Source organism: Marmota monax, unplaced genomic scaffold, assembly GCF_021218885.2.
Source record: "Marmota monax isolate L192 unplaced genomic scaffold, Marmota_monax_Labrador192_F-V1.1 WCK01_AAM20220418_F8-fsc00001, whole genome shotgun sequence".
NCBI lineage: Eukaryota > Metazoa > Chordata > Mammalia > Rodentia > Sciuridae > Marmota > Marmota monax.
Window position 1 is genome coordinate 42,538,996 of NW_026693777.1, and position 18,696 is coordinate 42,557,691.

At 48.9% G+C, this 18,696-nt stretch overlaps 1 protein-coding gene and 1 long non-coding RNA gene across 4 annotated transcripts in view; one reads left to right on the forward strand and one right to left on the reverse strand.

Moving 5' to 3' along the window:
- Positions 1-1,042: 1,042 nt before the first annotated feature.
- Positions 1,043-18,696, forward strand: part of Pak6 (p21 (RAC1) activated kinase 6) — a 35,260-nt gene continuing 17,606 nt past the window's right edge. The window contains exons 1-3 of one of the 2 annotated variants that reach the window (XM_046461466.2): positions 1,043-1,695; positions 2,472-2,554; positions 14,835-14,948. The gene's annotated coding sequence lies outside the window, so the exon portion shown is untranslated. Of the gene's footprint in view, positions 1,696-2,471; positions 2,555-14,266; positions 14,352-14,834; positions 14,949-18,696 lie in introns of those variants that run through there. The other variant, XM_046461465.2, reaches the window with a different exon arrangement.
- Positions 5,313-14,591, reverse strand: LOC124104493 (uncharacterized). 2 transcript variants are annotated; one of them, XR_006855444.2, is made up of 3 exons: positions 13,973-14,591; positions 12,073-12,129; positions 5,313-9,643 (listed from the first exon to the last, which is right to left on the reverse strand). It is a non-coding gene; the product is annotated as an uncharacterized LOC124104493 (long non-coding RNA). The 2 variants fall into 2 exon arrangements; XR_006855445.2 differs by lacking the exon at positions 5,313-9,643 and adding an exon at positions 10,114-11,629.

Below are 18,696 nucleotides of genomic sequence, written 5' to 3' on the forward strand. Positions count from 1 at the left end.
TGAAAACAGAGTCTGGGCTCTTGACCAAATATCACATCACTTCAGTATAGGAAAAAAAAATCAAGAAATAGTTTTCAAAAATAAGTTGTATAAAGAAGAGTCCCTGACTTTCCACCTGGCTGTCAAAAGAAGTGGGCCCTGGAGTAGGCACAACCCAGCCAGGTAGCACCTGCAGTACCGTAGCAGTGACCTAGGCTCTGGGTGAGCATTTGCCAGGTTAACAGTTGAAAGGACGGAAAGAGGTGTTTCAGCCATAGTCCTGGGTAAATGCAGGGGTGAGATGAGCAGATGACTGGAGCTTGGGCCCCCGCACAATTGGACATGTGGAGGAAAAAAGAGCCAGTGAAGAGGACTCAAGGCTCAGAGAGGAGGGCATAATGAAGGCCATGCTTCACCTGGTGCTTTTGAGAGAGCTGACAGGTACACATAACCAGAAGCTCAAGCCACCTTGCCAGCAAAAATCCCCTTTCCTGCTCAGAGTTCTGGAAATGAAGGGGCCTTACAGAGTGGCTGCCTCTGGTCCCTGACAACCCAGTACACTGGTCCCCATCCTGCCTTCCCCTCCCCCACTCACCTTTCCATCCCCAACCCCACCAACTTGAGCCCTGCTGTTCTTCACAGCAAAATTGAAGGAGACCCTGAGAAGGAAGCTCAATCCAGCTGTGCCCAGCATCTGCCAGACCTGAGTCCAGCATCTCTGAATCTTGGGGGGCTGGGGGTGAGTCAGAGAGATCCAACTAATGTGGGGGAAGTGTAGGGTGGACAAGAGGCTCACCCTGATCCTAGCTGGCAGCCCTTCCTCTCCCTCCCCCTCCGTAAAGGAAGGCAGAGGAAAAAAAAAATGTGTTTTTATAAATAGCTTCAGCCCCAGCTGATTTGTAAATTCAGTGGGTTTTTTGTGTCAATGACATCACCCTCCTCCCCATGGCAACCCCCGACGATATCAAAATTGCCAAGCAACGTTGAAGCAGCTCGTGCCCCAAAGGGTTGCAGGTTGCTGCCTGAGGATTTAATGGAGAAATCCCAAAGTGAGCTGGGGTGCACGGTGGAGGAGGGGCACGCTGCGACCCCTTGCTTCTGGGCCCTGAGCAAGGCGGGAGCTGCCTGCTGCTTGCCAGGCAGCCTGGACACGCCAGGGCTCCACAGCCAGCTCCTTTTGACAGCAGCTGCTGTCCACAGCAGGTGGGGGAGGGCACTGCTCCCCTCCTGACGTGCCAGGAGCCACAAGCAGCCATTCAGGTGACTAAGCCGGCCCACCGCCACTGAGTCACCCACCCGCCAGAGCTTTTCTTCCTTTCTTTTTGCATTTGATTATTTTGGGAGCTGAAAACTTGGAGCTGCACCTGAGTCCCGCCTCTTCTATCTCTCCCCTCCCTACCTTGGCTTGGAGGAAGATGGGTCTTACTGTGAATCTGCCACTACTCCCTAAGGATATAGAAGTCATGGTGGGGGCCAGGGGTGCCCGCCAAGAGATTGTAGCTGGCAGACAATAGCAATAGCAGACATGGTGATCAGGCTGCCAGTGTGTCCTCTGGAGGTGTCAAGAGAGGAAGGGGAGTCTTGTCCACACCGACTGCAGTTCTCTTGGGCTGGCTTTGAACTCACCTCATGAGATGTTTCTGTAAATGAGTGACTTCTAGGGTAACAATGGCATTCGGAGAGTGAAGCTGGATTGGCTTAAGCAGGCCTGTGCAGGTAGGTGGCTCTGTGCTGGGTGTGGGCCCATGTGTGTGAGAGAGAGTGAGTGCTGTGTGACTGAGTGTGTGTCATCTCCCTGTTGATGATAGAAGCTGTGTCCAGCAAAGAGCTAAGGATGGGGACTTGATAACAGTTTATCGTAACTGATGCTGGGTGAGTTCAGGCCCTAGATGGTGCTGGGAAGAGGGACATCAAGCACATGGCCTGAGCAGGCTGAGGAGCAACTGCCAGCTGGTTAGGCCCAGGCCCTCTCTGGATCCACATAACAGAGACCCAGTAAGATGCCAAGGTAGGAAGTGGTCCAGTGGGGCTGGCCAAGGATGGGAGCAAAACCCACCAGGGGCCTGGTTAGTGCACAAGTTCTCTCCTCTTCCTGACAGCCCTGGGCACCAAGGAAACAATTTCCTACCAAGAATCCTGTCACTCTCCCATGTAGGGCTGATCAGCACCTATGTGGCCCCTGCTGATCTCCCAGGCACTTTCAGTGAGAAGGGTGCTGGCCAGGGCACATCTGGGAGTCACCCTTGAACCCCTGGCACCCACAGGGCATGCCCCAGTGTGTGTCAGGCAGAGGGGCGTGGGCCCCACCTCCCCTACACAGCTGGCAGCCTCTTGGGCACACCAGTGAGTAAGCTGCAGGAGGGAGGGAGGCTGTGGGCCCACAGAGGCAGGATGACACCGAACAGGAGCCTTCAGGAGAAGAGGCTGGGCAAGAAAAGCACTGAGGTTTTCTTTTTCTTTTCCATTTTTTTTTTTTTCTCTTCTGCCTGAAGGGAGCGCCGCTTCCTGGGCTCCAGACAAGTGTCAGCCTGCAGTGGGAGAGAGTGAGGCCCAGCTGCCTGAAGGAGCGGCCAAGGTAAGGTTCCTGCTGCTGCTATAGGCTGTGCTTCCAGGACTGGGGACGGGGATTGAGGCATTGAGGCTACCCCCACCTAGGACAGGAAGGCTGATTCCATGTTCCTGAAAAAGCTATGGGTCCTTGGGCTAAGGAGTCCCATGCTCTGTCCAACCTGCCACCCTTCTCTAGGTGGATTTTGAAACAGCCCAATCCACACTGGCCTCTAGCCCCCTTACCAGGAGAGAGGTTTGTTTCTACAGTGCCTGTATTTACTTCCTGCGTGGGCTAGGCCAAGCCAGTGCTACCAGGATGCCCCTACAGGAGGCCCCACTCATCTCACCCCTCATGTATTCATTCCACAAATATTTATGGAGCGTCCGTCCACAGGGTCCCAGGCTCTGAGTCATGCTCTTTCACTGAGCTTGACCTGGTACAGATTCTGACTCTGAAACTCAGTGTCAGGCCAGGGTCAGGGGGCCAACTGGCTGAGTGCACTCCCTCCTCACAGGCCTCAGGCTCCTTACCTCTCCTGCAGGCTTACTGGCCACATGGGCTTCAGGGACATCAGGCTCAGTGAACTGGGGATTATAAAGTATGGGTTCCCCAAAGCTGCATGGCTAATGCAGTGCAGTCTCCCATTTGCTCTTTCCCTGGCATTACATGAGAAGGTCAGAGGTTCCTACATTTCTGCTTAGGGTCTTCCCTGAGCTGGTTCTGATGGGAAATGGGGTCGAGGAGTAGAGGACCAATTCAAAGCTCAGTGGTCCCTAGGCCTGTGGGCCTGGGAGCTAACCTAGGGGGCACTGGGGCTTGTGGGCCAAGCAAGGAGCCTCTCTAGGCAGGTTTCCCTGCAATGGTCCTGGTACTCGGCTCTGGGAATTTTAGTGACAAGAGCACCAGGAAAGTTTTGGCACCAGGAGCAGGCCTTTCTGGAAACACTGATTTGCGTGGAAGCTTCATCCCTGAGAAGGGTAGCAGGGTCGGAGTGTGGGGACTGCATGGTCAGTCTAGTCCTCAAGAACAGATTGATTCTTTGGGTTCTCTGAGCTCTTTGAGACAGGACAGGCACAGGGTAGGTACCAACTAATGGGGTCTCCACCCAGGGCAAAGCCCACTCTGTATTATTCACCCCTGAGGATAACCACCAATGTCTCCTGTCCTGGAAGAATACATAGGACAAGGTCAGAAGGAGCCCATAAGTATTTCCTACACCTGGCTCCAGGATGAGGAAAATGACCCAGCTGTGGCAGTATTTCCTTCTTCCTCTCAAAAGGTGATTCTAGCCAGGTACTGTGGTGCCTGCCTATAATCCCAGCAGCTTGGAAGGCTGAGGCAGGAGGATCATAAGTTCAAAGCCAGCCTCAGCAATAGCAAGGTGCTAAGCAACTCAGTGAGACCCTGTCTCTAAATAATATACAAAATAGGGCTGGGGATGTGGCTCAGTGGTTGAGTACCCTTGAGTTCAATCTCCAATACCAAAAAAAAAAAAAAAAAAAGTGACTGTAAACTTGGGAGGCCTCCAGGTACATGGAACTGCACAGTGGTGGTATCCAGCTGGTGGGCACAATGGCAGAGGCTCGGAAGCAGCAGGCAAACAACAAACCAGCAGGGTATTAGCTGGTGGTCTAGGAAGGAGTGGAAGGCTCTGGCCTGCTCTGTGGAAACCCCACTCAGTTCAGGGTAGCAGCCTATCCTAGAGGTCCTGGAGGGCTGTGCCTTGTGAGGACACACCCTCTACCCCCATGGGAGCTCAGTCCTAGGGCCCAAAGGGAGCTAAATTGAGAAGTGGGAGATATGAGGTAAAGGGAATCTTATCTTTCCTGGGTTTTAGTCTGTTGTGCTGCTACAACAACATGTGAGACTGGGTAATTTATATGCAGTAGAACTTTATTTGGGTCATAGTTCTGGAGACTAGAAAATCTAAGATTGAGACGCTCACATCTGGCAAGGGCCTCATGCTGTATCATCCCATGGCAGAAAGTGGAAGGGCAAGAGAGGGAAGGGAGCAAGAGAGGGCCTAATTCCCCAGGTATGGTGGCCCACGCCTGTAATCCCAGCAACTCCAGAGGCCGAGGCAGGAAAATCAAAGTTCAAGGCCAGCCTCAGCACTGAGTGAGGCCCTAAGCAACTGAGCCAGACTCTGTTTCAAAATAAAAATAAAAAGGAGCTGAGGTGTAGCTCAGTGGTTAAGTACCCCTGGGTTCAATCCCCAGTAACCCCGCCCCCAAATAAGAGAGAGGGGCCTAACTCAATTTTGTAATAAACTTTTATGTAAAGACATTAATTCATTTGTGAGGGCAGAGCCCTCAAGACCCAAATACTTCTTGAAGGTCTCACCTCTTTAACCCTGTTGCATTGGGGATTAATTTTCCAACACATGAACTTTGGGGGACACATTCAGACCACAATACTTGTCAAGATGTGGGATCCAGTCAGTGCTTTTTCTGGATACCTGACTTCCAGGCCCATGATAGGGATTGTGTGTTTATTAAGTACAAAATACTGGTGGCCAGAGGGGTGGTGGGGAAAAGTGCTGATAGATAAATGGGACAGAACCCTTGCCCAGGGGACACTTATAATCCTTTGATAGAGTAATGTAAAGGAAAGCTGAGCATGGGGTCAACCCCACCAAAAACAAGCTGAACCACAGAGCCACAATTAGCAACTGGGTGGCTTTGTCCTTCCGCCCACTCTGGGCCCCAGACTCATCACTGAAATTGTCAGCCATGACTCATCCAGTCCAGATAATTTATAAAATTAAACCAATACTAGAAGATGATTCTTAACATAGACTTTATACAGATGGACCAAAGGGGGAAAAAAAAAGAATGAAAAACACTTATGGAAAAAGCTTCAATCTACAGGTCCTAGCGGAAAATGAGTGCTCATGTAGTAAGACACAGTAGTAGGGCCCAAAGGGAGCTAAATTGAGAAGTGGGAGATATGAGGTAAAGGGAATCTTATCTTTCCTGGGTTTTAGTCTGTTGTGCTAAACAGGATGATGGGGTTAACAGTGTAGTCAGCAGGATGAGCATCAGGCCTGGCATTGCTTCTTCCTGGTGACTTGGATAAGTTACTTCATGTCTCTAGGTCTTGATTTCCTGACATGTTCAACAAACATAATTATAATACCTATGTGATATGGTTGTTGAAACAGCATTAAGTAAAACAATATGGGTGCTGCTAAGATTACTGAAGGAGCAAGGTGCCATGAGGAAGAGACCTTGTTTAAGAGAATCAGGAAAGGCTTCCTGGAGGAGGTGGCTGTAGAAGAACCCTTCCCTCAAGAAAAGCGAAGCTCTCAGAATGCTGGTAGATCTATGCCCATCCAAGCTAGGAAGAACTGCAATACCAGGTCCATTTTTCTCCCAGTAGCAAACTGTTTACCCACTGAGTTTCTCTCAGGAATTAATTTAAAGAATTAATTCTTTTTCTAGTATTAGGGAATGAACCCAGGCTCACTCTATCACTCATCACATCCTCAGTTTCCCCATCTTTTTTTTTTGAGATGGGGGTTCTAAGTTGCTCAAGCTGGCCTCAAACTTGGAATCCTCCTGCCTCAGCCTCCTGAGTAGCTGGGATTATAGACATGTGCCACTGTGCCTGGCTACTTAAGACTATTAGACCCCCTTATGGGGGTCTGGAGTTCAAAATGTGGGTACTTGGACTGGACTGCACATAGTAATCAAGAGGCTGGGTATGGCCCTGGTCCCATTCCTGTTTGAACCTGGACTCTTTTGTCACATGGTGTCCACAATTCCTTGAATAACCATATTCTATTGACCCCCATATAAAGCACAAAACTTGGAGGTGCTGCATGTGGAGGGACTGGAGTTGGAGACCACTGAGAGCTCCTTGACTACTGTGGCAAGTGACTTGGAAATGCCTGGTTATCATAAGGCTCAGTCTCAGACTTTCTTTGCTTTTATTACCAAAAGTTTATCTGTCCTATGAATTTAGGAAAAGCAATCCCTCAGTCTAGTCACCCCCCCCAAAAAAAAAAAAATAAAGTGAAACCCAAAACATAACAGGCTTTCAAATTCTGAGCGAAATCGTGTTTTGAAAAAAAAAAAAAAGTACCCTTATAACTACATAAGAGGTCACATGGGCCTCATTCCTACAAAGGAACACCCATGCTGGCCAGCATTTTCTATAAAACCTCATCATGACACATCAGGCAGTGCAGAGACCCAAGTATTTACAGAGGAACAATGATGACTACTTTTGCACACCTGTGGGTTCTCTGTGGTAACCTATTCTGCCAAAGTGGTGCCTTGATCAGCAAATCCAGGCGTCTCTGCCCTGGTCATAATCTACTTGTGCTCTGGTTTGCCCACAGCTTCTGTCCACTCAGGTGGAAGCAGACTTTTGTCCTTCATACATACTTAGGCTGCCCAGGACCTGAGGAGGCCCCTCTGGGTGCTCAGAGAAGCAGGTGTAGAAAGTGCAGGTAGGTGGTACATTTGTTCTGGCCTCTGATCTCAGTGCAGCAGGACCCAGCTCACTCTCCCCAGGGCAAATAGCAACAAACCAGTCACCTTGGTCAAGGTCTCCTGTTGCCTGCCTGCCTGCCTGCCTGGTGAAGGGGCTCCTGAAGATTATGGCAGCAGTAGAGTTAAAACCGGGTAGACTGGTTCTGTGGTTCAGCTCCCTAGCCTGGAGCATCTCCAGCTCCATTTTCTTTCTTTCAGTTTCAAATAAGGCTCCATATGGAATTATGCAGAGGAAGGCACAGGAGTAGAGGGAGTTAGGGGACCAGTTACACCAGAGTCTCCTTGTATGGCCCAGCACAGTACCAGGTCAGCAGGGAGGAGCTCAGAGGAGGAAAGGCTACCATAAGGGAACTGGTCATCTCAGATTGCTTGCTACAGCACATTCAAGCCACAGGGAGTCCTCTGAGAATGTCTAGTCCAAACCCCATCATTTTTTACAGAGGGAAACAGGCCCAGAGAAGAAAAGTAAGTACTGAGATGACACTGCTAACTTGTCGGGGCTGGGGGTGGTTCAGGACCAGGGGTTCCAATTTGTGCCCAGTTTTCTTCTACTGCCCAGGCTGCCTGTCCATCAACAGGGCCCCCATACAGGAGCAGGTAAGAACTGCTAGGTAGCTTGATGGCTTGAGAGCAGTGGCCCCATCCCTTTTCTATGCTTCCTGCCTCTGCTCTCCCGTCCTATACCCTGTTTAATATAGAGTCCCAGCCCAGCCCATGCTTGTTAACCAAGGGCTCCCCAAGGACAGAATTGTCCCCCAGTACTGGGTCACTTTCTGATAAACAGATCTAACTAATTTGTAAATAAATCAACTCAAGTTCTGTGTCCTGGGTAGCATCTTACATTTTAACCATAGACTGGTAATGCCTTAAACCCAAGAAGAGAATAATAACAGTGTCTAGACATGAGAGAGTCTGGGCAGAGGGTGGGGAGGCACACAAGAGGTCCTCTGCCTCAGGTGGTCTTCTCACTGGTATTTACTTTTAACCCCAGGCAATAATTTAAATGTGCAATAGATAACATCAGATGTCAGTTCCCAAATGTAGGAGGGCAGTTACCTCTCACTCTGAAACCAGGGTCAGGTGAGACAAGAAGACTTTTATATTCCACTGGAGTGGATCTTGCTGGAGGAAGCTGTCTGGGATCCAGAAAGGTGGGAAGATGTGGAAGTCTCAGTCCTAGGGAAGGTTGGAACCAGGCCTAGGAGCAGGAGCAGATGTTCAGGGCTCCTATGGAGGAAAAGGGCAGAGTGGCAGGGAGGAGCTGCCCCCAGATATCCACCAACCCTACATTGGTTATTGTACTAGTGACTGGTGAGGGTGTGACAGTGGTGTGACCATGACCTGCCTTGTCAGCTTTCACAGGAATGTCCCAACAGGCCAGCCACCTCTGTCACAGTCTAGGGCTCTTTAAGATGTGTGCAACAGAGCTGGGGAAGGAAAGACCCAGAAAGGGGATGGCAGCCTAGCACAGACTAAGTGGCAGACAGGCCATGCCTTCTAACACTGATCCAGGGCAGATGCAGTGTTCCCTGAAGGCCACAGAGCCCACAGCTGCAGCTTGTGTGCATTTATAGCTAAGGTGTTCTGCCCATTGGGTTGGAGATGGGGCTTGCACAGCCAAAATCATGCTTCCTTGGGCTCTCTCCTCCCCTGGAACTTGGGTCTTGGCTCAGGCACAGGTTTTCTGCTCCCCCAATACTCTCCTGTCCTCCCTGAAAGTCAGGCCCTGGGCTCAATGGCACTGCCCTGCCCCAGCCTCAGTTCTGGAATGGCTACTGGAGGCTCAGGAGAGAAGAGGACAATGAAGAGTTTCCTTTTAAGGAGGCTTCCAGTGTTATGCCAGTGGGAATAAATGGGATTACCCCCTGCCAGCAATAATGCCAGCCAGAGAGCTAAAATGCCAGCAAAAGACATTTGGATAGAACTTTGGAAGCTGTTAAGAGCAGGAGGCTGAGGCTGGGGCTGGGGATGTGGCTCAAGCGGTAGCAAGCTCGCCTGGCATGCGTGCGGCCCAGGTTCGATCCTCAGCACCACATACAAACAAAGATGTTGTGTCCGCCAATAACTAAAAGAAATAAATATTTAAAAAAAATTAAAAAAAAAAAAGAGCAGGAGGCTGCAGAGTAGTTGTAGTTTTTTAAATTTTTTTTTTTTTAGTTGTAAATGAACACAATACCTTTATTTTATTTGTTTTTATTTTTATGTGGTGCAAGGGATAGAACCCAGTGCTTCACATATGCTAGGCAAGCACTCTACCACTGAGCCACAACCTGGCTCTGTGAGAAGATATTAAATGATTTCATCATGTCTACAAAATGACTGTCCTCAGTGCAGAGGTGGCTCTTTTTGTTCCCCAAACCTTCCCAGTACAGCTCAGCATGTACCTCAAGTATCTGTGAAGGGTGACATAGCCTGCAGTGATCCCTACATCTGAGCAGCTCATCCCAAGTTACCAGGTCTCTTTGGGACTATCAGGCAAGCTTGGCCCTCGATACCAGTTTGTGTTTCAGGGGGTAGTCCCATTTATTCTCACTGGCATGAAGAGCCTAGTACAGTTCAGAACTTAAGAGGCAGGCAGAGAGAGGCTTGAGGTTCTGGGAATAGTAGTTTCTCTCTGTCGTGGTTCAGGGTATGAGCAGGACACATCCATCCAGCAGCCAGGCAGGAACCCATGGATTTTTCCCAAACACCTAGCTGGGCCCTAGACAGGGCCGGGGTTCTCTCTCTGGGATCCAAAGTGGATTGACCTGTTGGGTTGGTTTAGCAAGTGGTAGCCTTGTCTTTTGGAAGAATCCTGGGATTTTGCTCTGTGGTATACCAAACTGAGTTTGATTGCTCCCTGTGGCAGGTGTGTGTATGTGTTTATTCATGCATGTGCACAGGTGGAGGAGAGGAGTTTTCTTCTTGACTCTTCAGCAGCTATGCTTACCTTGTTTGGAGCCAAACAAGGTAATATTTATTTCTTTTAGTTATTGGCGGACACAACATCTTTGTTTGTATGTGGTGCTGAGGATCGAACCTGGGCTGCACGCATGCCAGGCGAGCTTGCTACCGCTTGAGCCACATCCCTGTACCCTAATGCTCTAGACTTCATCACTCCACCACCTTCCCAAGGGAGGAGATGCTCTTTCCAGTTATGCATGACAAGAAATTGAGGCTAACGGCATGCTATAAGTCTACAGAGACAAATGGGCTACAGTCTCGATACTACCTCCCTCCTGCCTAAGGGCTCCTTGGGCCTGGCAGTTGCATATATTTATGTGGTTCTATCCCTGGCACCACATAAAAATAAAAACAAATAAAATAAAGGTATTGTGTATATGTATATATATTTAGTTGTAGTTGGACACAATACCTTTATTTATTTTTATGTGGTGCTGAGGATTGAACCTTGCATGTGCTAGGCAAGATTCAAATTCAATACTTAGATTCAAATTCTAGCTTAGTCCATTTGGGCTGCTGTAAACAGAATACCATAGACTGGTGACTTATAAACAACAGAAATTTGTTTCTTACAGTTCTGGAAGCTGGAAAGTCCATGATCAAGATGCTGGCAGGTTTGTTATCTGGTGAAGGTCCACTTCCTGATTCATAAATGGCTCTTTTCACTATAACCTCACATAGCTGAAGGAGCCAGGGACCTTTCCAGGGCCACTTTCATAAGGACACTAACCCCATTTATGATGAGGGTTCTGCCTTCAGAACTAATTACTCCCAAAGGCCCTACCTCCTAATACCCTTACATTGGTGATTAAATTTCAACATAGGAATTTGGGAGGTACACAAACATTCTGTATATAGCAATAATTATGAGATCTTAAGATAGTTCCTTAACCACTCTGTGCCTCAGTTTCCTCATCTGTAAAACAAGAATAACAATAGTATAATGCTTATATCCAAGGATCCCTGTGAAGATTGAGATAATATGTGCGGTTTAGCACAGGGCAGGGTCCATCAGACCCATCAGAAGTGTTCAGTAATTGGCAGGCATTACTGTTACTATTATCAAAGGACAGCAGAGGCATCCAGAGGAAGGAGCCCTGTAAGACATAAGAGAGCTTGTTAGCAGGTTCCTGATCCCCAGGAAGCTTTTCAAGTCATGAGCAGAAAGGTGCAGAGAAAGGATAATGTGTTTGTATTTCTAAACCACAAGTTGATCCATATCTTTCCTCTTTGGCCCTAACTTGGGCTCTCAGCCCTGGCTGCTAGTGCTCAGATGTTATAACAGTTCTGACAACCACAGTCTGAGAGAACACTGGGAAGTGGCTGCCCTACCCTGGGCCTGCCCAGAAGCCCTTGCAGACCATGCTGGCCAGCCAATGCCCCAGAGCAGGCAAGGCTCCAAAAGCCCCATCTACGGTGAAATGTCTGTTTTTGGTGCCTGCGTCCAGGGCTCCAGGCCAGTGTGTAGAATGGCAGTGCCTGGAAAACTCCCTCAGCCAGCAGCCAAGGTTCTTCAGAGGGGCATGGGCCTGCCCCATCCCTTTGCTCAGCATGGAAGGGGGCCAGAGAGAGGCATGGGAACACAGGAGGAAGTGTTGTCCCCCAAACTGCTCCTGACACTTACCACACTTCTGCTCTCTTCCTGAACAGAGCTGAGCTGCATATGGATCAGAGAAGAGAGAAGAGAGTCACACATAGGAATTAATCACTCAGGACCCACCCTGTATGTCCTAGTCATCCCAATATGTAGGGCAATATCCAACCTCGTGCACCTGAACCACATGTAGAAGGGACTGGAAGTTCAGAAATGTGGTACTATGGTGGCCCAAGAGTTCTCTAGTCTACTCTCATATCTCGTATGGGAATTTTTTTCTCTGGCACATCTGGCATATTAATCTGGGTCAGTCTCCTTCAGGACTCTGTACCTCTCTAAATAAATACCCAAGCCCAACTGTTTTCTCCCAAGGTGGGAAGAATCTAGGGGTTCTGGGATTTACTCTATGTAAGGTGAAGGACTTATCTAGTAGTTATTCTGGGATACCCAATCCTGGATTCAAATAAATTAAATACCAGTTCATTTTTAATAATATTCACACTTACTGTAGTTTTAATAGTTCAAAGGTAGTGCTTGGAACTGTGGTTTTGGTACATAGGCATCTATATTAAAAAAAAAAGTTCACATGTACATTTGTGAGTCACTATAAAGTAATTTAGGGTGTTGATTCTAAATTCAATCACATAATGCATTTCATTCTAACTTTGGTTTGTGGTTCATTTTGAATTCTTAGCAACTAATCTCTACTTCCTCCCTCTATACAGCACATCCAAATTCTTGAAGTCAGTATTAGACCACCACATCCATGTTCCTGGATAACTAATATGTGGGGAAAGCCATACTTGTACCACCTGCCCTGTCCTCCTTGCATGGACCTTAACTACTGAGTTAAGGTCCCATCCTTAACTCAGTAGTCAGCTTCCTGGGCAGCCACCAGAGGTCATGGTTTGTCTAACAGAATCAGCCAACAGTGTCCAGTCAGAGGAAAGAAAAAGAATACACCTTGCCGGCTGGAGTTGTGGCTCAATAGCAGTGTGTTTGCTTAGCTTGTGTGAGGCACTGGATTTCATTCTTAGCACTGCAAATAGATACATAAAATAAAGGTCCATTGACAACTTAAAAAAGAAAGAAAAAGAATCCACCTGGAAAAGACACAGAGGAGAGGAGAAGGAGATACAGTAAGGAAAGAAGAATGGAAATTAAATGTCCATCTCTGTGTTGGGGTGCCCTCCTTAGAACACAGGACCAGGAAATGTTACCTGGCACAAAGCCTTCCCTAGGGAAGCTGAGGGCATCAGAGCTTCTGGTGTAGAAAGATATGGAGTACAGACTGGTTAGTGACTGGTGAATTCCCATGGATAACCTTCTATTTGGTGGAAGTCTTAAACTATGCATAGCAATAGGGCCCACAATGTAATGATTTATCCACAAATAGCATTGTCCTAGTCAAAGAATCAGTGAACAAAACTATGTGGGAATAGTGACCTCAATAATTTAAATCTGAGGTAACCAATAAGGGCTTAAAAATAAAATCACTGGGCACATTGGTGCCTGTAATCCCAGAAACTCAGAAGGCTGAAGCAGGAGAATCCCAAATTCAAGGTCAGCCAAGCAACTTACAGAGGTGGTAGGCAACTTAGTGTGACCCTGTCTCAAAATCCTGACTCAAAACAAAAAGGGACTGGGGATGTAGCTCAGTGGTTAAGCACCCCAAGATTCAATCCTAACTACAAAAAAAAAATCCCCACACTGACACTGGCAGTTACCCAGCCACCACTTGAAGGCAGCCATTTGGGGTCCAGATGTACTGAATTTCCAAGCCAGAATCCCCTCAGCACTCAGCCAGCAGCCCTCTCTAGGGGCCCAAGTCGAGGACAATAAGAGTCTTCTCACTTCCTTGTTGGATTAGACACAGACAAGTGGTCCCAGCCCCTTTGCTCAACATAAAATCTATCCTCTGTCCCAAAGAAGCAGGGTAACCTGTCCCAACCTACCCCAAATGGGAAGTCAGGAATGAGTCACTGGAAATGCCATCCTGAACTTAAACCAGGGCATTGCTGGGTACAAGGAGGGGATGCTGGCTCTGGAACAGAAACGGAGAGGTTTTGTATGAACCCCTTCCTCTGTTTCAGGATTCTGTGCTCCTATGATGCTTTCAGTCCCCCAAAGTATCCCACCCTGGAATCCAGAGGCCAGAGCATTGTCAGGACTAAACAAGGTGTGATGGGGAATTGCATCCCTTTAAATCCTGCCCTTCTGCCTGTACAAGGCGGTTATCCCAGAACAATTCAGAATGGGGCAGACAGGCCAAGGTGCCAGGTTTTAGGATTGCAGCTTGGGCTCTCCAGGATGTGTGGGTGGCACCCACGGCACCTCTTAGGTCCCAAAGAGTGGGCCTGCGGCTCCACAGCGTGCATCTGCAAGATAAATTAATGAGTTAATTACCAGCCGGTGCTCAGCGGATAATCCAGGTCGGGTCTTTGCGTGGCGGGCAGACAGCTATGGGAGCGGCCGTGTCAGGGTCGGTGGGAGCTGGAGCCAAGAGGTTGGAGAGAAAGCACTGGGCAAGGGTCGTCCCTTCGGCAGCGGGGCTCCTTGCCTTGCTGCCCCTGCACCCCTGCGCGATTTTTCCCTTGTTCTGCGTTCGCTATGTCCTACCTGAGGCCACACCCTGAAATCAAACTCGCGGCCAGGTGAAGCCGGCGCTGCACAAACATGTAAGCGCGGCCCCTCCTCGCAGTTCCCCGCGCCGAGGTCCCTCCCGCAGAGGGCGGGCCCGGTTCCCGCGGCCTCTCAGAGCGCTCGCGGGCTTCTCGCTTGGCAGGTGGGTGCTTGGCCGCTGCCAAAGGCCGGTGATCTCCCTCCCGGCCCGGGCCGCGGTGAAGGGACAGGCCTTGCCTCAAGCGTCCTCCCTTACCCCGGCTTTCAGTCCCCGAAGTTCGAGGCTGGCCCGCGCGGGACAGAGGGGCCTTACGCGCGGGCACAGCGGGCTCGGCGCCCTCGGCGCCCCCGGCGCCCCCGGAGCGCAACCTATTCTGCGTGCGCGCCAACTCGGCGCAGCGAGGCCGTGGCCGCGCGGGGTCCGACAGCCGTGTGGAGAGGGGCCACCCCGGAAGCTGCGCTACGCCCACCTGCCCCTCCTCCCGGAGCCCCGCTGGGAGCCGGCCGCAGCCTCTAGCACCTCAGATCGCTCAGGGGGAGGCAGGCGTGGGGCAGTTCGCAACGTCCTAGACTCCAGCCAGTCGCAAAATCTGGGGGACACTTACTATATTTGTCACAATGTTATTTCTTATGTGTTTCTGTTTAGGCCTGCGGTGGACTGGCCCTGGAAGGTCCTTGGTCTTCCCTCGGTGCCCAAGAGAGCTGACTGCTGAAGGGTGAGGAGACCCGAGGAAGAGGAGTCAGGGAAGGCCTCCCGGAGGTGAGTGAGGAACATGTAGTCCTAGAGCCTTCTCCATACCTTCCTGAGAGGCAGGCTGGGAGGAACAGTGGTCAGGCAACTGACTCCCTCCTAGTTAGGCAGCGGCTTAGTCCCTGCTAGTTGTGATTTCTCAGTCCTTAGTGGTTGCATATAGTTACTCATACCACCTTAGCCCCATGATAGGTCATGAGGGCTTCAAATGGCTGTCCCTGTCCCTGGCGCAAGCTTCGGATTTTCATCAGGTCTGATGCCTGTCTGGGGTGAGGCAGCGTCAGCCAGGCCAGTTGCATTGAACGCAGGCTTGCAGAAGAGGATTCCAAACAGAAAGTGCGGTAGCAGACCAGGCATCTGTGCTGAGCAGGGCAGGAGGTGGGGACTTCAGGAGTCCCAGGCAGAGATGCCCCTGCTCTGTACATTCGAGTCTGCCTGCTGGTTCCCCAGATCCCCAGACATGCTAAAATTGCCCCAGCTCTTCCCATAGCCAGGGAGTAACTTTCCATATAGGGTGTGGATGCTGTTAGGAACACCAAGGGCTAAGACATGAGAATTCCCAAGATTTTGGTGGAGTATTCTCTGAATCCGCCCCCCAAACCCCCATCTGGTGTTTGTTAGGCTCCTTTGGTTTGTTTTACTAGGTGGTGGGCAGGGTGGGTCCAGTCTATGTGGTCATTTTTGTGTCTGGTTTAGTATGTATTGCAATGCTGTGAATTCTCCTCTTGTGTTCTCAGTGACTGAGAACACAACATTTTTAACCAAAAAGAGCTGAGTTTGAATCCTAACTGCCTGTGACTCCTTTGGCACATTGTTTTATTTCTTTCCAAATTTTTTAATGTCCTCAACTGTAAAATGAGGATGGATTGCCATTCTCATAGGGTAGTTGTGAGGAGTAACTGTAATGATAAATGTCCTTCAGCCCCAGAGGCCACCTCACTGGCCTCCAGTTGGAAAAGTTTAAACTACCCTTGAGTCCTCCTCTCTGGGAAGACTTTGAGAATGGTCTGGCTATTTGGCAAGACACTGTTGGAGGGTGTTAGAACAAAGCAGTAGGAATAAAGTAAGGGCAGAGGGTTCATGGAAGATGAATAGTGCGTAAGACCCTAATTCAGGGTCTTTGGCCCAAGGAAGGGGCCGTTTCTGGCTTTAGTGGCAGAAGTAGCAACACCCTCAGTACATGTCACATGTGTTCACATGTTCATGGGTGACCCTGACTATACCATTATCATGGGTGCTGTCTGGGGCAGAGGGAGCATTCAGCTCAAGGATTCTGGTTTCATCTCCGCTCTAAATAGCTGTGTGATCTAAGATAAATCATTTGCTTTCTCTGGGCTCTGGGTATGGTGAATGAGCTTGGAGTCAGACTTTGCATTCCAGTTCTACACTGACCATCTTAGACATTTGCTTTTCTCTGAGCCTTGGTTTCTTCATTTAACAATGGAACCTGTAATATCTACCATTAACCATTAGATGTACTAATAAGAAGCACCTAGCACAGTACCTGGTATGTGGCAGGCACTTTCTGTGTGTATATTCTTTTTCTTGTCACCTGCTTCCTCTTCCTAGCCACCTTCCGTCTTTAAAATGGGCCCAAGAAATCAGGTTCAAACTATTTCACAGTGGTTTTATGTACATAAAGTGAGGAGGCAAGCAAAATATAGATATGGAAAGCTAAGGGCTGTCAAAACATAAGGGAGTCTTGCAGTTAGGAACCATGGAGATTCTTTCTGGCAAGATATTAAGGTCTTGAGTCTCTGCATGTGAAGACTGTTGAAATCTGAGAGGCTAAGGAGGTCCCTAACCTGAAACCCTTCAAGGAATGTAATTCTTCAGGTCTTCCTTTGGAGACAACCCCATGCCCAGAAAGCCCAATGCTATACACCCAGAGATGGGTGGGCACAGGTTGGGATTCAAGGCACAGTAAACAGAAGTCAAAGGGCTGGACTGGCCTGAGCCCCTGCTGGACTGTAGCAATGTCCAAGTGGCTAGAGCTGGGCTGAGAGGCAGTTTGAGTCAATATTGACCTTCCTCGGCTGGCCAGCCTGACTCTTTGGCCTGTCATTCAGCTGGAGTGTTGACACAAGCCACTGAATGAGCTTCATCATTGTATTTTTACAATTTTAAACAACACCCCATTATCTCTTCCCTGGTGATTCACTGGGTCCTCTGGTATGGGAATTGTGGTAAGGATAGGGAACCCAGAAATTTTGGCTGATTGTTTGCACAGTGCCCACCATCCTGGCACAGGCCTCATTCTTCCTGGGTCACTTGAGTGGGGCAACAGAACCTCTGGGTACTACCCAGTCTGCTGGGGACTTCCAATACTTCAGCACACTGGCCCTGGGAGAAAGTCTACAAAGTCTATGGGTGATGGGGCAGAGGGCATGGCCCCACCTAAGATCTCCTATCCTGCATGTGGCAATCAGGCAGAAAAGCAGATGAAATTTCCTTCCCTGTGGTGTATTTTTTTGGAGCCAGGATAAGGTCTGGGGTGCTGTCCTTCTTGCCTCTCATGTCACATGAAGAGGAGCAGATGGCAGACCTATACCTGGGGGAGACTGAGGAGAGACAGAATCCAGCTCCACACAAAGGAAAAGCAGCGAGGGGACCAAGGGAACAGAAGGCAGGGGCCTTGGGAAGGGGCAGGAGCTCTCTACTGATAAACATATGCAAGCAGAATATGGGCAGGCTCCTATTGGGAATTGCCACAGAGGGACATAATTTAGGCAAGGTCAGAGGGGCCCATCTGAGGAACCCCATGGAGTTTGTATTACCACTTCTTAAGGTGGCACAGGCTGGCCTATAGCAACATCTATTTGGAAGATGCAAACTAACCTGCCGAGAGATAGAGCAAGGATATTGTCTTGTTTGCCCCCAGAGTCTAGAGTAGAGCAGGTACATAATAAATACTTTTTTAAAAAAGTACTGAGGATTGAACCCAGGTCCTCATATATGCTAAGCAAGTGCCCTACCATTGAGTTACATTCCCTAACCCTTTTTTTTGTTTTGAGTCTGGCCTTGAACTTGTGATGCTCCTGCCTGAGACTAGCTGGAATTATAGGTATGCACCACTGTGCCCAGCCATAATAAATACTTTTGAGTAAAGGAATTAATAATGAATAAATATAAATATATATATACATATATATATTTTTTTTTTTTGTCAATGGATCTTTTTTTTTTTTTTTTGAGAGAGAGAGAGAGAGAGAGAATTTTTTTTGATATTTATTTTTTAGTTTTCGGCAGACACATCTTTATCTTTATTCAAACCCAGCGCCCTGTGCATGCTAGGCGAGCACGCTACTGCTTGAGCCACATCCCCAGCCCCATCAATGGATCTTTTTACTTTATTTATTTATATGTGGTGCTGAGGATTGAACCCAGGGCCTCACACATGCCAAGCAGGTGATCTACCACTGAGCCACAACTCCAGCCCAATAATGAAATTTTATATTTAAACAAATTCCAGAAAGTAAAGGTTGAGGAAAAGGAAAATATCCCTGGTTAATGAGTTTATTCCTATGAAAGGCTATCTTTTATTCAAGGAAATTCTCAACCAGGCAGCTGATGAGGCCCATCCCTCCTCATAGGAGGGAGAATGACAATTCCCAAGACAGGTAAAAGAGGTCAAGCAACCCTACTTTATATCTCAGGGTGAAGAGACCCAGCTCTGGAAGAGGCAGATTCCTCTGTAGGCCACTCTGGGACTGGATGGTTGTAGTAACATGGAAATTTTTATAAGTTCTGTCGAGGC